The 23,649-nt window shown below is 36.6% G+C and overlaps 1 long non-coding RNA gene across 2 annotated transcripts in view; it reads right to left on the bottom strand.

Moving 5' to 3' along the window:
• LOC107308886 (uncharacterized) overlaps positions 1 to 3,050 on the bottom strand; it is a 56,752-nt gene extending 53,702 nt beyond the window's left edge. For both annotated transcript variants that reach the window (XR_014943154.1, XR_014943155.1), the window contains exons 1-2: positions 2,936 to 3,050; positions 1,704 to 1,797 (exon numbers count right to left, since the gene is read on the bottom strand). This is a non-coding gene — a long non-coding RNA (uncharacterized LOC107308886). The remainder of the gene's footprint in view (positions 1 to 1,703; positions 1,798 to 2,935) is intronic.
• Positions 3,051 to 23,649: the final 20,599 nt, after the last annotated feature.

The raw sequence follows: 23,649 nt of genomic DNA, 5'->3' as shown, positions 1-23,649 counted from the left end.
AGAGATTGTGGATAAACAACTACAGCAATTTGTTGCTATAATCTGTATTGTTCCATAGTGAGACATCTTCTGTTAATTCATAATTTTCAGAGAACTCCTCCAAGTAAACAAACACAGAAGAGTCATTTATGTAAAAGATTTTCCTAACCTTTCCAGAAATCAGTACTAACACAAAAAATTTCCCCACTTTGATTTCTACTGTTTTTTCTTCTGCTATAAAACTGAGCCAGGTTTATAGTGCTTTTGTTTCTTTTCAATATTTATTTTTAAGTGGATTGACTAGACCTATCCTAAATACATAACAACACTCCAAACTTTTATCCTTGTGGCTGTCCCTTTTAATGAACTGACTTAATTTTATGCAGTAATCCTACTGAAACTACATGACAGTGCTTTGGGGGGTTTTTCCTGCTTTTTCATTATTATTAACTTCCTGAGTTTTAGTACAATACAATAGCATGACAGTATGCATTTATAGTAATTTTTTGAAGGGAATTCCCAAGTCTCTGCAACACTTAATAAGACACTGTCACTCCCCATATTCACTGACAATTAATATAAGAGTACCGTAAGCGTATGGTTCTTAATTCAGGTTAAAACTCTAGTGCACAACAACTCTGCATCCCTTGATGGTGTATTATTAAGTTTGATTGATTCAAAATGTTCTGGCAAGCAGCAATAATAAACTACTTTTGAATAGGACCATCCTGTTATTTGTTGCTTCCAAGTCTAATTTTTCCAGTTTCAGTTAAATACTTTTCCTTTAGAATACAGTTTTAGTCATTTTTAACTTGATTAACTACATTCTCAATCCATTCCATCAGATCTCTTCCTGGTTCAAGCCCTAAAGTTCCTCTCTATTAATTCATACCTTAAGAATAACTAAAAATAGAGCAAGGTGAATTTCTAGTCTGATTCCTAGTCAAGTGTTCTTTCTGCCCTAGGATATTTCTATTTTTCTAACCTAATTTGAAAGTTCTCCAGCTATGGAGAACCAAGATTTCTCCCAGAAAGTCCACATAGTAAATATTCCTCTTTTATCCAAAGTAAAAAATACTCCATATCTAACTTGAAACTTTCCTGATGAATTTTCCTCCTTGCTTAGCTACCATAGATGTGGAGAAAATATTATTTTCTTCCATTTTGTTTTTAAGTACTGTATGGCTATAATCATACATGCAGCCTCAGTCTGCTCCTGTGAAGAATAGTGAAGCGGTGCCTTTCTCTCTGGCATATCATCAGTCTCCTGCTCTCATCTGGCCCACAGTGAGCAGAAGTCAAGTATACAAACTTCTCCCTCCTGAAGATTCACCTAAGCAGAGCAGAGCAGTCACTAGGTTCCGTCCTGTGAACTTCTATGATCTATCTTACTTCCAAAGCTGTCAACTGGGGATTAATTTAGGAGCAAAAAGCTCTGAGGGGAATTTAAACCTTTTTAATGTTGTTCTGAAATACACACTCTGTGAATTTTAACTCAACTACAAATTACATACAGCTTTTTTCTAATTCTACCTAATTAGGGGGATCAAAACCAGAGGTGTTAATTCCCTAAACTACAAATAGCGTTCATAAAATTGTAGCTGTTGCTTATAACATTTTCACTTTACAAAACGAGTCCAGACACTTGATTCATGAAATACCTGGACAAATGTTTCGTGTTTGAAAGCAGCTGGAGGGTGAAAGACTCTTTGGGTTGAGCATACCTGTCCGAAGTAATTCTGCTGCATGATCAGCCTTTAAGTATGATAAATTCTTTCTTTTTCACTGATGCAGCCTCTGGACACTCATATGTGGCATCTGCAAAATAAAAAAACTTTTTTCATCAGGGACACAAGACTTCAGTGCAATAAGAAAAGGAGATTTTTTTTTAGAATGCAGACAAGAGGCACAACCTTCAGTCTTTACTGATTCTTTCATTTCTAGACCAAAAACTCAGGTAGCATTACAACTGATGCTTAATCCTCACCTTTGTTCGATAGCATTTCAAAACTGAATTCATACACATGAATGACTATGCAGCCAGCAGAAGAAAATAACTTATTTGGAACCATCATTAAAAAGTGCTATATAGTCTAGTATTGAAAATCACGTATCTATGTAAAAAATATCTAGGCAAAGCTGGATGCTGAAAGTCAGCAGAGATATGAAGCAGCTGAAACTTGATTTAAGGAGCATGTGATCTTGGCAACTGAAAACAAATGGATATTTCTGGCAGAAATAGGGGCAGCCATGACTGGCTCCCATTTCACACTTGTGCCACATCTGATATCTGTGACAAAATACATTAGCCTGATATTTGTATTAAAATAAGTAACTATTGAATTTATAAAGTCTGTGTTCCAAATAGGAATAAAGCCCATATCTGCTATATTGTCAGCAGCGCAAATGATCCAGCACCTCAGAACTTTCAGCCAGTAGGCATGCAGGAAGTTCCATCAGTCTTTGCAACATAAAGCTATGAGTGCACATAGTTTTGAAGTAAGACCTGGGTTTTTCTCAGTTAGTGCCTCTGACCTAGATCCTCAGTCTTGGATCACAGCTATCAGAGTTAGACTTTGTACTATTTGACAGAAGGATTCAGTAACAAAAATCAGTGAGCTGTATATGAGCAGTGGGATGCCCACATACTTCAGCCATGTTATGTGTATGGTGTATACCAAACACACATCATAACCACAGTCCATGTAACAAGTCTCACCATGCAATACTGCATTGGCATCCTTCCCCAAGCTCCTTCAGATTGTGATATAGCTATAGTTCAGCTCCCTTCCAGCCCATGAACACTGACCACATTGCTTTAGCCTACAAATCTGACCCATAGGTAGAAGCTAGCTGAAATCTAGATACTAATTTAGTACATCAAATTTTAAGACTAATATTAACAATCTTTGTATTTTGTATTTCTTTGATATGAAATGAACTGCCATTGAATTACCTGACTTCCCAAACAGAAGGCACTGAACAACTGCAGAGTTCTTCAAGATCACTTTGGAGACACAGTGTTAGGAAATATTCCACTCAACCCCACTTCTTCTATGAAGTCCAAGTTGCTGAAATACAATTATGCAGCAAACTCAGAACAGCTACAATGTGTGTTAATGCAATACACTGACTTCCTTTAAGATTAACTATTTCAAAATACACGCTAGAGAACTATTTACACTACCGTTTTTTCAAAACACTAGGAAAAAAAAAAAAAAGAAGAAAAAAAAAAGCATAAACATAAACATACATACGTTCCATCCACATTTTCCAAGGAACACTCCCAATCTCAATTTTCATTCTTTCTTTAATGTTGGCACGGATAAATTAATTGCATTAATTCCTTAATTCTTCAACTAAGGAATCTAACTCTGATTTTTAAGATATGGCAGTTTCCTAATTAATTTCATCTGAGAACTTTCTTTCCTGAAAAAGAACTTCAGGCAAGGTTATATATAACTACTTATTTTGCCTTTGTTTGGAATCCTTACAGAACAATTTTTAGCACTTTCAAAGTAATTAATAAACTCAAAAAGTCTCTCATGACATCACATTCCAGCCATGCTAAAGCCTCTTGCTTTAATCTCCACTCACTGAGCCTGGAGTAAGTACGTGGAATTTAGCTTAGCTCAGATAAATAAATTAGTACAAGAAAAATCAGGTCCATTTTGCGCTTCATTCTGCAGTCTTGCACAGCTACTTGAAACTTCACACTAATATTGTATCTCTCCCAAGATAAATATAGCAGTATTTTATACAACATTAAAAAAATTTTTTTAAAAAAAAAAAAAAAGTTTAAAATAAAATGGGACAGAAAAAACTGGATTTTTGCCAATTTCAAACAGCATGGAAATGTGTTGTTCTCATCCATTCCTAGTTTACAAATTTTGCTGTGAGCTGAACATATTTTTGCTGCATCCTTCCCTAAGTAAATTTCCCTGGGTATAGTTCTCTTTGAAGAATTTTCTTTGCAAAAAAAAAAAAAAAAAAATACTAGAACTTTTTTTTTTCCTCATTAATGGCAGTTTTGAGGAGTACATTAAATGAACTACCCCGTCCTAGCCATCTAATTATTTCAGCATCCATAGAAATCAGAGACAGGTAGTGGCAAAATAACAGTTCTAAATTCTTCCCTAAAGGTTCCCTTCTCCACTCTTCCCAGCCTGCTGAAGCACGTGCTTGACAAGTTGCTCAGAGACATTCACCTGATGATATCAGATTCTTCTTTTTGAACTGTAAATCAGGGAACAAATCTTCATTTTGGTGAGTCACAAAAATCCTCAAACCATCTTTCCCAAACAAAGTAAATTCATGAACACTGTATTGCCCAAATTATTATGCTTTTCTTTAGTAGCACAGAAACTAGCTCCACCATCTCACAACTGTTAATTCATTGCAACTGCAGCATCTCCTGATGGAGGCTGGTGATATGCCACTATACAAAATAAGGAGCAGATATTTTTTTCCAGTCTCTATGTGTATGGCATGAGAAAAACCTCTCCCTCATGTTACTGAGGGATGTCCATACCACAAGTCATGCTTAAAACTAGTTAGCTCATTTGGCCAAGAAGCACAGAGTTTAGTATGGACAACTAAGGCCTAGGAAAATGAAGCCCTAAGATATAAAGCAAATATTCAAGAAGTAATCTAAGTACAGCTCTGTTAGCTGCACTGACCAAAGTGTTACTGGGTCTTGGGCTAAGATGCTTAAAGCTGATAAGGATAATTTATGAGCTATGTCCTCAGCATTCTTCAAAAGCTCTTTTTCCTTTTTGTTCCACCCCAATTGGAGGCAGAATCAACAATGCAACAAAGCATGGCTGTTAATTTAGTTTTTGCAGAAAGATGGCAGAATCACATATGCCCATTAGATAGATTCTTCTTCCATAGCCCTTCTATTCCAGGACAATAAGGTTTTTTTCTTCCTGACCTGATAACCTGAAAAGTCTGCTTTCTCGTTGTTGGAGGGGATTTTGTGTGGTCTTTTTTTTTTTTTTTTTTCTGTTTTGGTTTGGTTTTTTGTTTTTGTGGGGCTTTTTTTTGTTTTTGGTTTGGGTTTTTTTGTTTGTTTGTTTGTTGTTGTTGTTGTTGTTTGTTTGTTTGTTTTCTTTTAAAAATGACATAGATGAAAAGCAATCAGATCTCCTTGTCTCTCTTGTCAGTTATGCTTCTCTGCTGCTCACCAGTATTTCGCTGTTTATAAAGCACTTTCCAGATGCAGAAAGAACATGGAAGGAAAAGTGGCATCTCCTTCTGTAAAAGTTGTTTTGGAGTCTGGACGAAAGACCTGGTTAATCAGTGACTAAATCTGGCACAGTAGACCAGATGTTTTTCTATTCAGTCCTTCTCAGCATGCATGCAACAATGAAGAAAAATAAATTACTACAGGAGAGGTAAATAAAGCTTTAAAACAGTTCTCCTCAGCAGAGCCAAGATCATAAAGCTGCTACATTTAAAAAATAATTGTTTTCCCAAGTTACTGAAAAAATAGTACACTAACGTATTTTGTCAGATGAATAAACATAAGGGAAGTGTAGCTGAAAGAAGAGTTAAGACTTGAGCCTCCAAAGCTAACAATAATTCCTGCTTGTAACAAAACCCATCAGCACTGGCACAGGTGGATGGAACCACCAGAGTATGGGTGAAAGTTGATCTGTGATTTCTGCTTCGGCACTGAAGCCTCACAGAGCTCAGAACAGGGTGTGTGTGTAATATTTCAGTGTATTCTGTAAGCTGTGAACTTTCTTAGGATTATCTGTACATAATTGTATGCCAACACACAATTTCAAAGTCCTAATCCCAGCCCAACACAATGAATGGGCCCATGCACTCACAATACGATGTCTCTCTACCTCAAATTTCATCTGAGACCATGAGAATGTAGGCATGCATCTATCTATGCAGTTATGGGTCAGTCAATTCATACAGTCTGTGTGTTCAGTGGCAAATATCTAACAAATACTTATCATGGGTTATAAATGCCCCATTTTGTCTACATCCACATTTACACAGGAAGTCACCCACACATATCCAATAGCATCAAAGCTAAAGTTTTCAAGTCATCTCTGACCAAGGTATTTTGTTTCATTTTATAGAATGGAAAACCAGACATGCCTTACATGTGTATTGAATCCTAGAATTAAATCCTTGCTGAGAATTTTAGTGTTTAATATATTTTGGCAAATTGCATACAAACTCTACATATACTCTGAACTTTCATACACTTCTCAATCACATCTTCAAACAACGTCAAATATGAAGATGTGCCATGAAGTATATAATGTGCGAGTAAAGCATTTAATATTTTTCATAAAAGATATGTGAAAATCTGTAAGCTGTAAGCACTAACCACTTGAATCTGAACTCAAATGCAGCACTTATGTTCCTCAATCAACCCCCTAAACCAGGAAATTCCAAAAGTTAATGGGCCATGGTCTTCTCATCCATAACTCCATTTAAGCTATTTTGCATTCCCACAACTCACTGACATAAAACACATGAAGCATTTCTATTCAGTTTGATTTATTAATGTTTGTGTTACTTAATTCATGCTTGAGACTAGTAAAATATCTTACAGGGACAAGTTAACATCATGATTAAATTGAGCTAATTTCATCCTGGGTATAGAATTTTTGCATGAGAAATCTGAAATCAAGACCAAGGGATCCATGAGATTAGCAAAGTATTTAAGAGCTCAGAAGTTAAACAAATTTTCTCTTTCTCCTATAGACTTCTATGTGACCTTTCGCAAGTTACCTAAATCTCCATGTGATATGCACACATTGGTATATTTGATATAGAACAACTTCATTTAAGTTCCAGCTCTTCTGTTTCCTTCAGTGAGAACAGTTAGGTACTGGAATGTGCTACCCAGGGAGGTGGTGAAATCTCTGTCCCTGGAGGTAATTAAGTAACTTGTGAATGTGGCACATAGGGTCATGGCTTAGTGGTAGACTTAGTAGTGTTAGGTGATGGTTGGACTTGATGACCTTAAAGGTTTTTTCCAACTTAATGATTCTATGATTCAGTGATTATCGAGGGAACTTGGTAAGATTTAAGCCCCTGCTCATCCATTAAAAATAAATAAATAAATAAATAAATAAATAAATAAAAATAACATTCTTACTCGCAGAATTTTAAAATCATCTGATATATGTCAAACTACCTGATATAACCTTTAGAATCACCTGAAATATAAAAACAACTTTAGCTTTTATTTTGTCTTTCTTGGTAATACCATGTGCTACATTATATGTTCATTAAAGATGCCCTCCAACTGACACACTCAGGAAGTCCCCTCTGTTAACAGAAGTCCTCTACTGCTGCTTCTGCCAAGAATGAAAGCTCGGATGAAGTCCTCCTGGTTCATAAACCCACAACTATCCAATTGCCCCAGAGCAACTGTCCCTTTTAAGTAACTTGCAGTGGTCTGTGAAAAACTTGTTTCCTAGCCACGAAGCAGAAGACAAAGTAATACAATGTTAAAAATGGGGAGCAGAAGGCCTCTTTCCCAAGGAGGTGACTTTCTCAGTGGCTGAGATCAGTAAATAGCCATTGCATGCAGGCCTCTTTGCAAAGCATGGACGTAGGGTTCTGGAAATTCCCTTAAAACACTGGGATATAAGTGCTTATATTACATGTACATTGCAAATGAGAAAACTCCAAGTTGCCTGGAGATATGGAGAAGTGATAAGTGTCAGGCCATTCCTGACAGATTCAGATATCTGTGCCAGAGAAAATGCATCAGCTTCTCAGACTTTCTCAGCTAAAACAACAGTCAAAGCAAGAAGAATATGCACAGTTACTGAGATGACAGTTGACTTATTTAGTCCTTTAAATAGTCTTTCTTTGAATTAGAAATGCTTTCTGAGAAAGAAAAAGACCTAACATTTTTCTGCATTTTAATTTTTAAAAACAACAGCATTCAAATATTATGACACTATTGTAGACTGGCTTTTCATTTGCTTATATATATATATATTTTTTTTTGGTTCTTTAATTATGACACACATTGCAGTGTCTTAGTCTTTCGCTGTAATACACCATCTGTCAGAAACAAACATGTTAATTGGGTACACACTTCTGGCTTGTGCAACGTGTCTAGGCAGCTCCCAGAGCAAATGAATGCTGTTTCATGTACCATAGGTTTGAGTGAAAAATATGAAAGCTGCACTGGATGGTATTTCTACAAAGACCATCTTTGGCCTCAGGGGCTAACCTCCTCCAGTGTCTCCTGGCTACTGCTTTGAAATACCCTCTGCTGGAGCTGCTCTTGCTACTGAACACAGGGAGAGTTTAGGAAGCAAAAACCCCAAGGCTAAAGTAATTGTTGTGAACAACCCACTTTTAAACATGCAGAACTTTTTTCATTAAGAGATTAAAGTGCAGGTATGTTGTAAATTCATCATGTACTCACAGACTGTTGTCTTGATGTTGCCTCCAAACCCATTTGCAGATAAAGTTCCTCTGACCAACCTCTATGCAAGTGGATACAAAACCCAACTGTATTGCTACATTCTACCTGTTTCCAAACCTCAGCAACACCCAGACTTCCTGCAGTCTACAGGATTAGCAATTGCTACAAAACTAAAGCTAATCATGAAACTGCAATGCACTATGTATAATGTACAGAGGCAATGAATGCTGTAATAGATCATTTCCAGGTTGTACAAGGTGGACAGACTAAAGATAACTTCTTGTAACAGTGAAATGTTTTCTTCAGTTAAATTTTGTATACATATGTGAGTACTCCACAGTCAAGAGAGATGCTCTCTGAAGAATAAATCTGGGAAAAAAAAAAAAAAAGAAAAAGAAAAAAAAGAAACAGCTTTTGATGGAAAATACATACATATTCATCAGTATTTTTTCTATTTAAAGTTTTTTTGCAGACTAATCAGAGTCATCATCTAGTACAAACTCACACTTTTCAGTTCATGAACTTTGCACAGAAAGGGCTATGGATTCCACAAAAGGCATCAGTTCAGAAATTGCTCTGCATGGGATAAACTCTGACCTTCTGTCTGGCCTCCAGTGAAATTAATAGAGTTTTATAACTATGGGCATCTGAAAATGTGGGGGTGATACTGTCTGAAAAAAAAAAAAGATCAATATTTAGGTTAGAAGATAACTCTCCAGAGAGCCCAACCTTTTTACAGTTGCCATCCATCTCTACCAGAAAGGAGTTTCACATCCAGAGAGGAGCAATAAATCTTATGAATGTAACAAAAGCAAAGTGAATGAACTTACTCTAAAAGCCATCCAAAACAATACACAATATGCATTTTTGAGAGTAAACAGGAATATCTATATGGACATAATCCACAACATATTGTGCCAGAGGGTGTACAGCTAAGGACAGGAAGAAAAATTCAAGTAAGGATTTGGGCCACATTTATAAAGAAAAGCTCTGAAAAGCAAAAGCCACTAGATCTTTTAGTATATCCCAGATCCCTTATTTCTTTGTCATAAGAGCCAACATTATCTGCAACAAAATGGCTAAAAATGGTTTCACCTCCTTCAACATCTGCTATATTGTCCCATAATAGAGAGCAACTTCAATCCAGATGTTATTCTAATACCTAGGTAAGCCATACTCTTCATTTGGACTAGCCCTTGAATAGAATCTGGAAGAATAATTTAGTTTTTAGATCATCTTTTTGAAAGTTCATGTGAGTCAAAGTATATCATGATAACTCCTCTGAAAAGGATTAAGTAGAAAATTACCCCAAAATGCCTAGATCAGGTCTAATAGCCTTACTTAAAGGTTGTACATGTAGCAAAGGACTAGTCAACATATGAACAGATCATAGGTTCAACCTTTATAAAGTTGGATCATTTATTTGCACTTTCTGAAGTGTGAAAATGCTAAATAGAAAAAGAAAAGATTTGTAGAGCTATTTTTTTATTAAAATATTAAAAGGCTCATTTGAGCTGTGGCTTTTTGGATTAATTGATTAACTTTCTCATTTCTACTGTGTTCACTCTTACTGAATTATCCAAATCCAGTTTTCAAGATAATGCCAAATCCTTGACAAAAATAACCTTTCAGCGTATATTAACCAATGGAATAGGAGTAGACTGAGAACATATGGGAATAATTAATCATAGTTTACATTTAGGCTATTCAGCACATTTAATACTCACACACAGACAGCATACAAAAAGATGTATGTCATTAAAAGCATTGTTTTGACACAATTCAAGAAAATATGAATTCAAAGTATTCTAGGTCATTTGGACACATCTTTCTTGCATTAATTATAATGGAAGAGATGAACCAGATTCATAGATGGCTTACAGTGAAGTAAGTTAGTTGGGCCATATTGATTTACTGCTGCTAGAAATCGAGGCATAAATCTCCCAAAAGAGTTTCTCCAGTTTGAGAATCAAGATAAAATTACGTAGGAAAAATGCAAATGTATTCTCTTTTTGTGAAGACATATTGATCAGAAACACTTACCTCCTTTCTACTGAACGTATCATTTCTACCAAAATATTTAGGCCTCTTTAAAATTGAAAGCAGTCTCAAGGTCTTTTTAATAAGCACACAATTTGCAAGTTAACTTACTTAAAAGATTTACACTTGCAGAAAATGCTGCTATTTAGATCCTAACTTCCTTCAGGAATATTAATTCTGGTATAATTTTGTTCAGCAAGTTATCCAAGCAAATGTGTTTCAGTAACATTGAATTGCATCAGCTCTGTAGGAATATTAACTTTTTTTATTCTCTTTATGTTTAGTACCTTATAAAATGCATTACAACATAGAAATAGAAAATAAAAATGAAGAACCTCAATTTGAGAGTTGGGTTTTCTTTTAAATGTATTTCTGCATGCATAAATGTACTGAATCATAGGCTATTCCTTAAGACATACGTTTCTCAACATAGCTTGTTTGTATACATCTCAAAGTATTTCACTACTAGTGACTTGAGTTGATAGCTACCAATATAACACAACTCAGCATGCTCGATAAATGCAAGAGAGGTATTAATCCATGAGATGATGCAAGTTATCAACAAATTATGCTCTTATTCAATGGTATAAGATACACTTTTGTCACTTTTTTCTTCCTTAAACAGAGTGCTTCATAAAAAATTTCCAGTGCATGAATATCTAAGCCCTAAAACAAAATTTATTAGAGATTAGGACATGTGTCTTATTCCCCAGGCTTTAAGATCATTCTCTGAAAATACAGAGCTAATGGCATAGGACCCAAAACATAAAGTCTTACCATACCATGAGCAAGAATCCAGTCCATATTGATCAACACGTATCAATGTGCTGTAGGTTTCTAAAATATCTGATGTATGTGACTCTTATTTCTTTAGAATTATTTTCAAACTTCAAGCAAAATTGGGTGGCTAATCTTTCTGGAATATCAAGTCTGATTGTATTGTGTAAAAGATGAGCTTTTTCCTAAACAAAACAAAAACGCAAATATAAGTTTGTATGTAGGGTAAATCCATGTGGAGATGAGAAGTATTGTTTAATTGGCTTGTGCTGATAGCTTGCTATTTTTTATTTTAATAAAACATCATAGCACAGTTGTGACTTCTCATCTACTTAGTTAACTGCAGAATACCACATGCATTAGCAAACACAGACTTCTTTTAACCTACAAATCTATGCAAGTAACAGACAACTGTAAGATATCCTGCCTGCTAATAACAAGATGAAAAGCTTTGTAAACTGTAAAATAAGCAGGACAAAATATGAGGGAAAAGAATCTGAAAAAAAGAGTTGCTCCAGTTTATAGCTCTGAACCTTTTATTTTCTTTTTCCTCCTACATTTTATTTTATGTTCTGGGGGTATGCAGTGATTCTATCATGGCTAGAGCAATGCATTTCCCTCTTTCAGAGGACCTTTGTTATCTTCAGCACTGTAAAGAAGATCCTTCTGGAGGAAAGGGCATTGAAAGGTGATGAATTTGGCATAGAAAAGATATCATAAAGCAAAGTTGCAATATTGGCTACAATGCTCATTAACCTCATCTCATTATAACTACTTGAGATATTTCATATGCACCCAGCTTTACCACCATTTCCTGGACTATTTGCTTTTAACACCTTGCTCCTTTCTTTGTGTACCTCCAGCACTCCCACTTTTTATCTCATCAGCCACGAACTCCTCACCTTTGCCTTCAAGAGTATGCTCCTACTGGCTCTAATGCACTAGCAAAATGTTGCCCATGTCTTAAATTCACGCACAAGGATTTTCACAAAACCATGACAACAGTCCCTGACAGTGGTTAAGCAGCCAGTGTCCTGGGATCGTTACCACACATGAAGGCTCTGCACTGACTCATTTCTTTGTGCTTCCTTTGCTTTCAGTGGACCTGCCTGTTGTGTATGTCTTGCTGGTCAGTGAAGAATTTTCTTCTGAATGTTGACAGATTATAGATTACAGGTGGGTGAGGGACCAACATAAGTGCAGTAGTAGCATACAGCCAAGAAATAACAAATTAGTATTATCTCACAAGAAACTAATAAATGCAGTACTAATTGCTAATCCTTTCCTGTAAAATTAAAAGTTATTTGAGATAATAAGACTCCTTTTCAATATATGATGATAGAAATTTAAGAAGTGATAGTTCTGTTGTTTGTTTGTTAATGTTCCCCTAAAATAAATTATTGTTTATTATGAACATTTTCATGAATTTAGACAGTTGTCAACTTACAGCATTGTTTCTTTGAAAGCATTTACGTATGAAAATGCTTTTAAAAAATGAAACAGTATTTAGAGAAATATCATAGCTGAAGTCTTTATTTCCATAACATTGTGTCTTGTGCAGGGCTTGAGAGGTATACTCTGGTGCTTTGTGATTTATTGCTGTTTATTTAAATGACATTTTCTGTATTCTGAAGGACCTTCATCTGACATATAGCATTTCCTTTCTAGTCTTTAAATATATGCATATTCACATACAAAAACACATTTAACAAGACAGATATATTAACATTTGTTAGTAGGTCAAACTAAAACATTATCAAGGATGCAGTGTTCTCTTTGACCTGCTAACACTTAAGCAAGCTGCAACAGCCCTATATAATTCAGATTGTAATATGCTTTACTTAACCTTTGTTAACGAACACATGAAGGAACAGCTTTTCCTTTTAGTGAGGACAAAGCATGGTATTTCAAAAGGGCACATGTGAATTGAGACTAAGGCTCTGTACACAGTTAAATCCTTCATTTGACTTCTGAATCCGTTCTTTCCCCTTTCCACTCTAATCCACACAGAAACAACATGGGGGGAAAAAAAATAGCTGAATTGAAACTACTTTTATTGCTTTTCCATACCAAAACAAATTAAAAAATAAAAACATAAATCTCCTGTTTGTACAAAATGTCCTCAAGGAGTGAAAATGAATCCACTAAAAGCACTTGTCAGGTTCACAAATCTGTCACATCTCAGCCAGAGCTGGCCCAGCAACTACTGCAACCACTGGAGCATAGCCTCACCAGAGCACTGTAGACTACTCTGGGCTACTTCTCAGAGTACTGAAAGCCAGGTCAATGTTCTCATCACCGCACTGGAGCATATCACCTACTTGTTCTGTTTCAGGGATCATCTGAGCACACTGCAAACTGCATCTGTAGTTGTTGCAGCTCTGACCTACAAGAGCAAAGTCATCTATTTGAAGGAAAAAATATTTGGTGCAGACCCACTATTTGCCTAACACAGGTCTCTTCCATCTGGATTCAGTAGCCCAGTCATCACTGATAATTTCTCAACCTTTTCAGTCTCCTAAGCCTTGTCACTTTGGTCTGTGATTGCATTTGACCTTTGTATAAGAGATACAAAGAGAGAATGGGAGGGAAAGAGTCCTTCTTGACCGAATCTGGCTCTAAAAACTAAATATTAGTAAAAACAAAGCTACCTTCACCCTCCCAGCATTGTACCCTCATTTTCAGGACATGGAGTTTAGCTTGAAGGATGCAGAAAAAAGCAGCAGGTGTGAGTTACATGAACTTACAAAAAAGATTTATTTAAATGATAATTCCTTACACACAAATAAAAATCTAAACCCTTCCTGCAGCACTGAAAAAAAAAAAAAAAAAGACAAACAGTGCTTCCAAAATGTCTGATTATGTCTACCTTAGCATAAATAACTCATTAATAGATTTTAATTATGAAATCAAATCAGTCACAAGAAAGCTGATCTCATATTTCTGCTTTTTTTCTGTAGTGTCAAATAGAGGTCATGCTTGCCAAGCACACTGCTGCTTTACGAAAACAATTTGGTTGGTATAAAGTGCATGACTGACTTATTCAATATCACCTGAGTTTAGAAAACCTGGCATTTAGGTCCAGGATTGCAGCAATTAATGAAGCTTCAACCTGCTGCATTTGGAGGTCTTTGGGAATCCTTATCATTTACATTTAAGTGACAGACTTGCAGACTTCACACACAAAAGACTTAAAGCAGATAAAGCCCTCAGCCTATAAGCATTTCCTTTTAAAAATGTAATGCTGAAGTACTGATGAAAAATCTTCCCAAAGTGTTCCCATACTTATGAATCAATCTCAGTGGTTCCCAAGTGTGTGACTACAACGCAGATTCACAGGATGGTTGGGGCTGGAAAGGACCACTAGAGATAATTTGATCCAACCTTCCCGCTCCAGGAGGGACTCCAATAGCAGATAGGCCAGGACCATGTTCAAATGTCTTTTTAGTATCTCCAAGGAGAACAAAACACAACCACACACCAGTATAGCAAATCCACACCTGATCAAGGAACCTCACATCACCATCAAGAGATAAGAGGACAACACCCAGGTGAGCCAAATGAAAAACATGACAAGAATGCTAGTGAAGGAAACAGCCCATGGGAGGCTCAGTGTGCATGGTACACTTTATGTCTGTTCAGCTCACGATTCTAGAAATTTGTGGGCATTGCCCTGGCCAGCACCAAGCCCTAAACTTGTCCAGGCACTGGCTGAGTACTACTTAATGAGAGACAAAGAATGAGCAGTGTACTAACATCACCCTACTGGGAATCATATCCCAACACTGAGATCTAGATTGTGACACACCAGGAAGGTTAATCAAACCATCGAACATGGAGACACATGGATTATTTTAAACCCTGCATGACTTCACTCTACTTGACTGCTCTTCATTTCTAAATCACCCAATTTCATTCTTCTTCCCAGGAGCTCAGTACGTGGAGCCTATGGCAAGACAACACTCCAGGCAATGGAGTAGGTTGGAAGGCAATGTAGGTGGAAAGCATCATTTTGGTGAGCATGGCAACCTTTCAGAGACAAAAAGCTACAGATCCCTCATGCTCCTCTATCTGCCAAGTGATCTGACGTACATTCTTCTGAATACACTCTGAATTAAATGAGTCTTCTCTCTTACCAGTGTAAGGGCTGCTCTGATAGTAATCCCTCCTAATTTATTATGTTGGCCCACAGTGTCAAAGGTGGGTGTTGGTGGTGGTACAGCAGTAGGGGCTGAACCTTCCCACCAATACTCCATTACATATTGCTGCCACATGACAAATGGCAGCAAAAGGTCAGTCTGACACAATTGTTATCTGACATGGAAATACGTATGAAGCAAAAACGTAGAACTGAATTTTATATTTGTGTAAGATCAATTTTTATTGCTTTAGTCACACAGTGATTTATTAAGCATCAAAAATCCATATCCAGCTAGTCTTAGTTGTCCATGATGTGTTAACAGTTACTTGAATAAAATCAAATGGACACTCAGAAGATGTTTTTGTATGTGATTAGAAAGAAGGAAAAAGCATCCCAAGTGTGATTAAATGTATTCTATTGTCCTTCATTTTTTATGTTTATTCTTTCAATCAAGCAGCTGATGAGATCTTTCAAGACTTCAGCAAAATCCTATAGAATTAGAAAATTAATCTGTGAGACAATAAAAATTGACTGAGGGAACTCTATAATTTGGATGATTGATCATCACTCTCTTGAATTATTGTGCAAGGTATTTTTAAATGGAATGAAGTGATAAATATTGGGATTTTTATGATACTTGTTCAAAAAAGCAGTAGTACAGATTTATCTTTCCTTTGCATAGTTCAATCTTTTTTTCTTCTCAGTATCGAAAGCAAATATAAGATCACTACACAGTTTCTACAATAATACAATACGGTTCACTCACAATTTCTAAGGTAATTTTCTGAAGTTTAGTGTCACAGCCATGTTCTTACCTCTTGTGGCAACTGAAATGTCAGTAGAAAATTGCATATGAATGCAGTGAAAGGATTTCACACCTTTTTTTTTCATATTTACAAGAGATTATGCTCACCTCTACTAGGTATTACTGAGTTACAAGTCCTTGCCCGCTGGATGGCTGGTAGGGAATGAATAGTCTGAATGGAATTTTTACTCCCAAAAGATATTCAAAGTACAGGAAGTAAAAGGGGAAAATGAAATAAAATAAAATAAAATAATAAAATAAAATAAAATAAAATAAAATAAAATAAAATAAAATAAAATAAAATAAAATAAAATAAAATAAAATAATGAAGGAAGTAAAATCGTTTCTTTTTTCCAGTAACACAGGACTTAGGACCAAGTACTTAGATGCATCTTTGGGCATTTATGACCCCTCTGTAAGGGTTCATTGACACTTTCAAAGCCATTCTCACCACAAACTCCTACCTCTGCGTACCTCTACGTACAAAGTTCTTTCCTCTCATGTTGTTACACACTGAAGAAACTAGTCAGTTCTAGTACAGGAGCCCTGTACCAGAGGTTCACTACTGGAAGGAAAAGGAAATACTCTTTACTGCCACTGTCTTATGGGTGGAATCTGGATATCCACCCACGTTTTCCAATCTGCTATCACTAGAAGAATACCATTTAGGAAAATAGCAGGAAGGATTCAGAAAACACATCAAAAAGATAGAGATGGGCATGGAAATGCAGGATGTGAAGAGAAATACAAATGTGACTACGGGACAAAGCCAGATCAAGCTACAGTGAATAAACACACAGCTGAGCCTGTTAGGATGCTTGTTTCCAGGTGACAGTCCCAAGTGAATCGGATGACTTTTTTCCAGAACATCCTCCATTTGCATCAGTCGGCTCTTTACCTGCCTAAGCTCATCACTCCTTTTAACTTAACACTTCAGGGCAATACTCCTGGCTTGACAAGAAGGCTTCCACTCTGCTGACTGACTTCAGAAATCCTTACTTAGATATTCATCATTGTCAAAACTTTCCACACACACTGGAGTTGGCCCCTGCCTTAGGCCAAGCACTTATCTAATTTGCAGACCCACGTGAGGTATAATGACTACATAAGGAGAAAGCAGATATTGAGGTTTTCTTTTTTCCAAAAGTATCTAAATTCATAAAGGTGTTTTGTAAAGGTGCTAAGTAAAACATTAATGTCAGATTGACTCTTCAAAAATTACAGACACTAAAATGACAGAGAAACTTTCCACAAGATGGTGTCCTCTGAGTTTCAGAAAGGTGTTTTAATTACCTCAGCATTCCTACTTTCTGACAGCTATTAGGCAACAGAGAAATTCCACAATACTTGGACAATGCAAAGTGAACTGAAGAGTTGTAAACCAGCATATAGAAAGCTGACCTGAATGGAAAGCAAATATTTTTTCAGTCACTTATTTTCTGAGCTGGAAAAAAGAAATTGAATTCCAAGCTACGGTTAAATGTAACCACTGGCAACTATTATTTTTAAGATATCTTAAAAAACATGAATAAATGAGCTTTCTGCCAGCTGGGGATACTACTACTAAAATGGGGTGGTATAATTTAAAAACAATTTGAAACAAATGAAGTCACATCTTATTTCAACATCTTAATTTTACTTGTAAATTCACACCAACATGCCATAAGTAAACTGCTTGCAGGATATTTTAGTCATTCAATCGCTTACTAGTCAGGAGTCAAATAAATGGAAATTCTGTGTAGGCCAATTGGCTAGGACTTGAAACCAAATGACAGAATTATTTGAATCTAACACAATTAAGTCTGTCCAGTTATGATGGCCATTTAATGAGCTTCAGCAAGGCAGAAGAGAGTTAGTTCTACCTGCCTAGGCATGGTTTTAATATGCCATAAAGCTAACATAATAAATAATTTAAGTGTTGAAATATTACAATACTCAGACTTTCCCACTGACTCAGTAATATGGGTTGTCATGCATGGAGACAGCATTTAGAAATCCAACAGATAACAAAACGAAAAAGAGTAGATCACAATATTTGACTGCTAAATAGTTAAAAATATGCTGTCTCTCTTCATAGGAATGTGTTACGGTTTGAGATAGTTGTAACTTGCACTTGACAGACATTTATGTGGCTCTGTCTATGGGTCTGCTCTCCTGTGCCATGTTGCTAGAAGGCATGGTCCCAGGGAAGAATGAATGAATGAATGAAGACAGGGAGCATCCCATGGTGTAACAAATCATACACTGCCCTATTTTAAACAGAAAACCCAAATGATTTCTATCAGACAATAAATTAACCTAGCGGGGATTTCTGACTGTTTCAGGCAGAAAACCACTTTATTCATACGAATAATTGGATATTGGAGAGATCGTCATGTTTCATATCGTGAGTTGTAAATGTCAGCTCATCCGTAAAGGATTATCATGGGGTCCGTGTGTTTTTGCCAAGGCAATTATGCAGCCAGTTGAGTTCAGCAATGCCCTGAAACCTAGCTCTAGGACAGAGTCAAGGTCCTTGACCAACAGAAGTTAGCCTCTTCAGAATCAAGCAGGAGTAGAGCTGGCAGCAGTGTTCTAGGAGCCTCCTCTGGCACTTATGACACTGATCGGCTAAAAGAAAATGGAAATGATGCTATCAGGAGAAATGAGTGGAGAGAAAGGATGAAAAAGCCGTCCACCTTTAAGAAGGAAATGTGCAAATTAGCCTTGAGTTAAGGTCCTCCAGGAATTAAGGGAGAGTATGATTTTTTTACATCTGTTGAATTTTCCAAGTACTCTTTTCTTTTTGGTGACAAAAAATACATAATTCAAAGACAAAACATTTTTTTCACCACCGTAAATAGTTCACAAGTTATGAGGTAATTACATTAGCACGCTGAGAATAGACAAGAGTATGCAAGAAATCCTGATTGGCGTTTCTCTGTTAAAAAGGAATTATTTTCCAATACCTGAGCATGCCCAGAGGAGCTAGTCTCTGAGCAGCTGTGAAACAGAACCTTTTTACTTCAGGGTTAGTGCAGGGAGCTCATTAGCACAGCCTCAACCCTCAGCTAAACAGCCTTGTTTGCATATTGAAGCAATAGAATGTGAAGGTGTTAAAAAGGAAGAATTGCAGCCGCTACTCCTGACTGACATGTCTATCTAGGCTCTTGTGTTTACAAGAGAATAACGAAGCTGCCCCAAAGCCCCTACTGGGCCTGATTATTATGCAGAGGCTTCTTAGATTATGTATAATTGATATCCATTTTCCCTCCAGCTAACCAATGGCAGCTCTCAGGAGTAATGCTCACTCTCCTGCATCTTACCAACCAAGCAAACACTGGAAATTGCTATCTTTTACTAGGCTTAATAATTTTTAAAGACCAAAAATTGACATTTACATTTTTCAGAAGCACAGATGACTGCACTGTTGGTGGGGTTTTCCTGTTAATAACAATCAAACAGAGGAGATGTTATGTTTAAGGATGATGTTGGTCTGTCGGTATGTTTGTGTATAATTTCTGTATATTTATATATCCACACATTCTATGGATTATAAATATAGTATATGTATATATCCCAGTTTTACCACATATTAACAATGTGGTAACAAAAACCAAGGGCAAGTTCTGAAAGCTCATTTTCTTGCTATTTTTTAAAAAGAACTGCAAGGTGAATTATGCAGGCAAGGACATTGCTTCAATTACATTTACTGGTCCCCTTTCTGTGCTTACAATAGTTATCTTTATCCTTACGATTTAGGCCAAATGCTCAATTCCTAAACCTGACACAGGCATGAAATTGAGCAGTGCAGTGCTCATTTTTTGTTGCTCAAATAGTTCTCTGCTCATCCAAGAGAAAATCTCATTGAAGTTTTTCCTCAAAAATGAGATATTATACTTGGCCTTTAAATTACAAAGCAGTTATGAGACAGGGGGTTTTATTTCATTGGTCAATTTTGGTTTTTTATTTTATTTTTTTTTCATCTGGTTCAGAGCTTTTGAATGAAAGTCTGTGGGGGAGGACTGGGCACCATAATTTTAAAGTTTTTTTTTTCACTAAAGAGCCAATCTTGAAAATGAAATGCTAATAGCTTGAGATAAACAGCCAAAGTCTGTAGAACACTCTCAGTATACTGTACTTCAATCCTGACCTTCAGCCTCTTTGCTGTTTTGGTCCTGGATATCTCTTCAGCACAAACTGTCAGTCACATGGAGATTTTTTTATCCATACAAATAGTTGGCAGAATAAGGATGTGTCCAGTCCAATCATTTGCATGTCACCTTTCTCTCCAGAGGTGAAGACCCAGCTCACTAATCCTTTCTGCTACCTAACCTTGGCAGAATTTTAATTTTAATCTTCTCTCTGAGGAAATGCACAAGAAAATGCAAGGAATATTAATACATGGGCTGAGTCGAGCTGAATGTGAAAAGGTGATAGTTCTTTCAGTCACTTAGATATATACCTATTCAAAAGCGTAGCCATTACTCGTGAGCTAAACCCCTCTTCCCGCACAGAGGAAGATCCTAAATTAAATTGAACCACTTGTGACACCTGAACCCCTACCAAAAATCTACATACTGTTTCCATCCACTGAAGAACCTGAGCAAAACCAGATGATAATAACAAGGAGCATACAGCCTTTACATAGCTGACTTTTGTTCCAGCAACTTTTCATGAACCAGTGAGTAGTCACAAAAAGCTGAACAGTTTGCAGCTGCCCTTACCTTACCATAATTGCCTTCATGTTATGGAAACATAAATAGACAGAAACCAACCGCCTACAGAAAATGCAAGTCCCAACAGGCAGTCATTCACATAATGACCTCCTGACCCATATTTAACAAAAGCTACACAGTAGTACTGAAAAAGACTGAAGTCAAACAGTCATTTCAGAGTAGCACCTTTGGCCAATGGACTACAGGACTGCAGTATGTACTGTCACAAGAGGCTTTCAGGCCACATAATTACATTCCAAGCGGTGTCAGTCCTGCACTGACCACATAGATCAGTTAAAAGCTGGCAGGAAGCCTGTCTTTTTTATAATATAAACTTATCCTTTTGACGCAAGTCTCTGCAAAGTGGTCATTTCAGTTCTGCAGAAAGTCAAATGGTCACACAGGTCTGCCTCCCCACCTCTTTCCAGGTGCTAGCTTTCATTAAAAGAAGCTTTAATTAAATATTAATTTATTAATTATTTATCACATAGTGCTTTTCCATGCTAGGAAGTGCTGAGCTTGCCTTACAGCTGCTATTTGATCTCTAGGAGTATAGGAATCAGGCTGTATGACCACAGATGGGAGGGGGACCTGGCCTGTATTGAGATGCAGCCCACATTGTGAAAGAGTGTGTTCAGAAACATTCAGTATGAAGTATAAGGCACAAGACTGCCTTTTTTATAAGGCATATTAATGATGTTCACATCTTCAGTATATGATTTGGAAATGTCACTTTAAAGCATTAATGGCATTCCCCCACCATGTTTCTTTGACAAAAACATCAGGACAGTGACAGTTTTGCTTTCACAGTCACTCTTACACACAAGACTTCTTTCTCCTCCACCAGTGTCCAAAAATGGTTACGGCACATTTTTCTTCAGAAGCATAAAACCAACTTACTCCTTCAGGACTGGGGTCATCTCCTGCAGGTCTCTCTCACAAAGACAGAGCATGTCTGGCCTGATTTTGCTATTTGCAGAAGATAGGGACTGGCTTAAATAACACAAAATCTGGACTGTCTCTCATGGAGATGTGACTCTTCTCCACCGTTCTTTTCTTCTATAAGCTTAAAATAGAAACATAAAGCCACCATTGCTCAGTCTCCTTCTGGAGAACAGTCTGTGATTGTGTCTCAGCACAGACCTTATTTCTCAGGATACATTTCCTGAGCAGTGATATAATGAATACTGAATGCATTTCTTTTATAATGTAAAATAGTTTCCAAAGTCCATTTACCATCATCACAAGGATAAAATTTGTGCTGACTATCTGACACAGGTCATAATCAGTATATACACAAGGTGATGTACAGATGAGAGCTTTGGTCCAGTTTGCCAGGTGATTCATCAACAGTAATTAAGAAATAGTCATCAAAGTTTGGTCCAAGAAAGCATTTAAGTATGAAGTTATGTACACTATATCTCAAGTTTAAAAGACTGACTGAGAACCTCATAAGACGCTTTCATCTTATTTCCATTTGCTTCTAGTTTATGCCAGATTTTTTTCTCTCTATCTCAGTAATTCTTTTTCCAGACACAGTGGAAGCCCAAGTATGCAGTCACACTTGCAAAATCTATATTTTAAATCTGAAAAACTTTTTTTCTATCTATTTACTTCTGCTTGTTATTTTTCTTGGTAGTAGTAACTTGAGTCACTGCACAATGCCACGCTGATGGCACATGTCACAAAAATTAAGCCAGAAAAAAAGACTACAGGACATAATCACTGCAAAGAATAAATGAAGGCTCATGAACCTATGGTCCAAGGAAAAAAGTTTTGCTTACTACTCACTGTGCTCTGCATTCATTACTATTCAATGAAAGCCTCATACACAAAAACAACAAAATGTTTACTCCTTGCACTAGAAATTCTCACTAGCAAAAAAGTAAAACAGTCCAAACTGGAGACAGAATAACTGTTGGAATGAATATTTAATGACTTCTTCAAGAGGTTTGAACAGGCAGGGTAGAGAACAAAGTCTGCCCTTCAAAGACTGTTCCTGTGTAAGGTCAGTGCAATTTGTTTAACATCGTTCCACATTGTTTCCTACTTCAACAGAGAAATGTAACAAAACCATTTTGCACGATTCAGTTGATGCCCAGGAACTGCTTCTTGAATATAATAATATCATATAAATTAATGATCTTTGAGGAGACAATAAAAGCACATTTATATAAATCCATCATTCTCCTGCTCAGTGTGCTAAAATTTCAGGTACTAAAAATCTGTTTTTGTGCATATAAACACAAATCCAAAAGTATTCTAGGTGTTATAAAGAGCAGCTATTATTTATTCATAAGTCTGTTATTCTTGAAAAGTCTTTTGGTAACTTCCATGTCTATCACTGGATTTTTCTTAATTTCCTGCCAGATCAGCTATATGCACAGAATACTGCAAAGACAAAAGAAAATTTCCACAGTCAAGTGTTGTTCACTTGTGCTTTTTTGTTCCTCAGAAGCCCTTTTTCAGGCAGCACCTCATTGCTGCAACAAATTAATCTCCAAAGCCCTGCTCTGGTAATGAAGTGCTATGGATTTGCAAGAGCTCAAAAGGCACTACATCTATTACCTGTAAGAAAAATGAGGTGAGTGCTCAGCACGGGAAAATTAGTACAGTGGTGCTGTCAGAGGCCAGTCTTCCTCTAATGCCGTTTCTAGCAATTTTAGAAAATCCCAAAACAATATTGGTTTACATTTAGCCTAGTCCAAATAGTTGTCTATACAGTTGTGTTTGAAATCTGAGGAGATCAATTTCACATCTGAACTGCATGGATCTTGTCTGGTGAAATGCA

Source organism: Coturnix japonica, chromosome 2, assembly GCF_054131305.1.
Source record: "Coturnix japonica strain WE chromosome 2, WE-NBRP24, whole genome shotgun sequence".
Classification (NCBI taxonomy): domain Eukaryota; kingdom Metazoa; phylum Chordata; class Aves; order Galliformes; family Phasianidae; genus Coturnix; species Coturnix japonica.
This window is presented reverse-complemented; position numbering and strand designations above follow the sequence as displayed.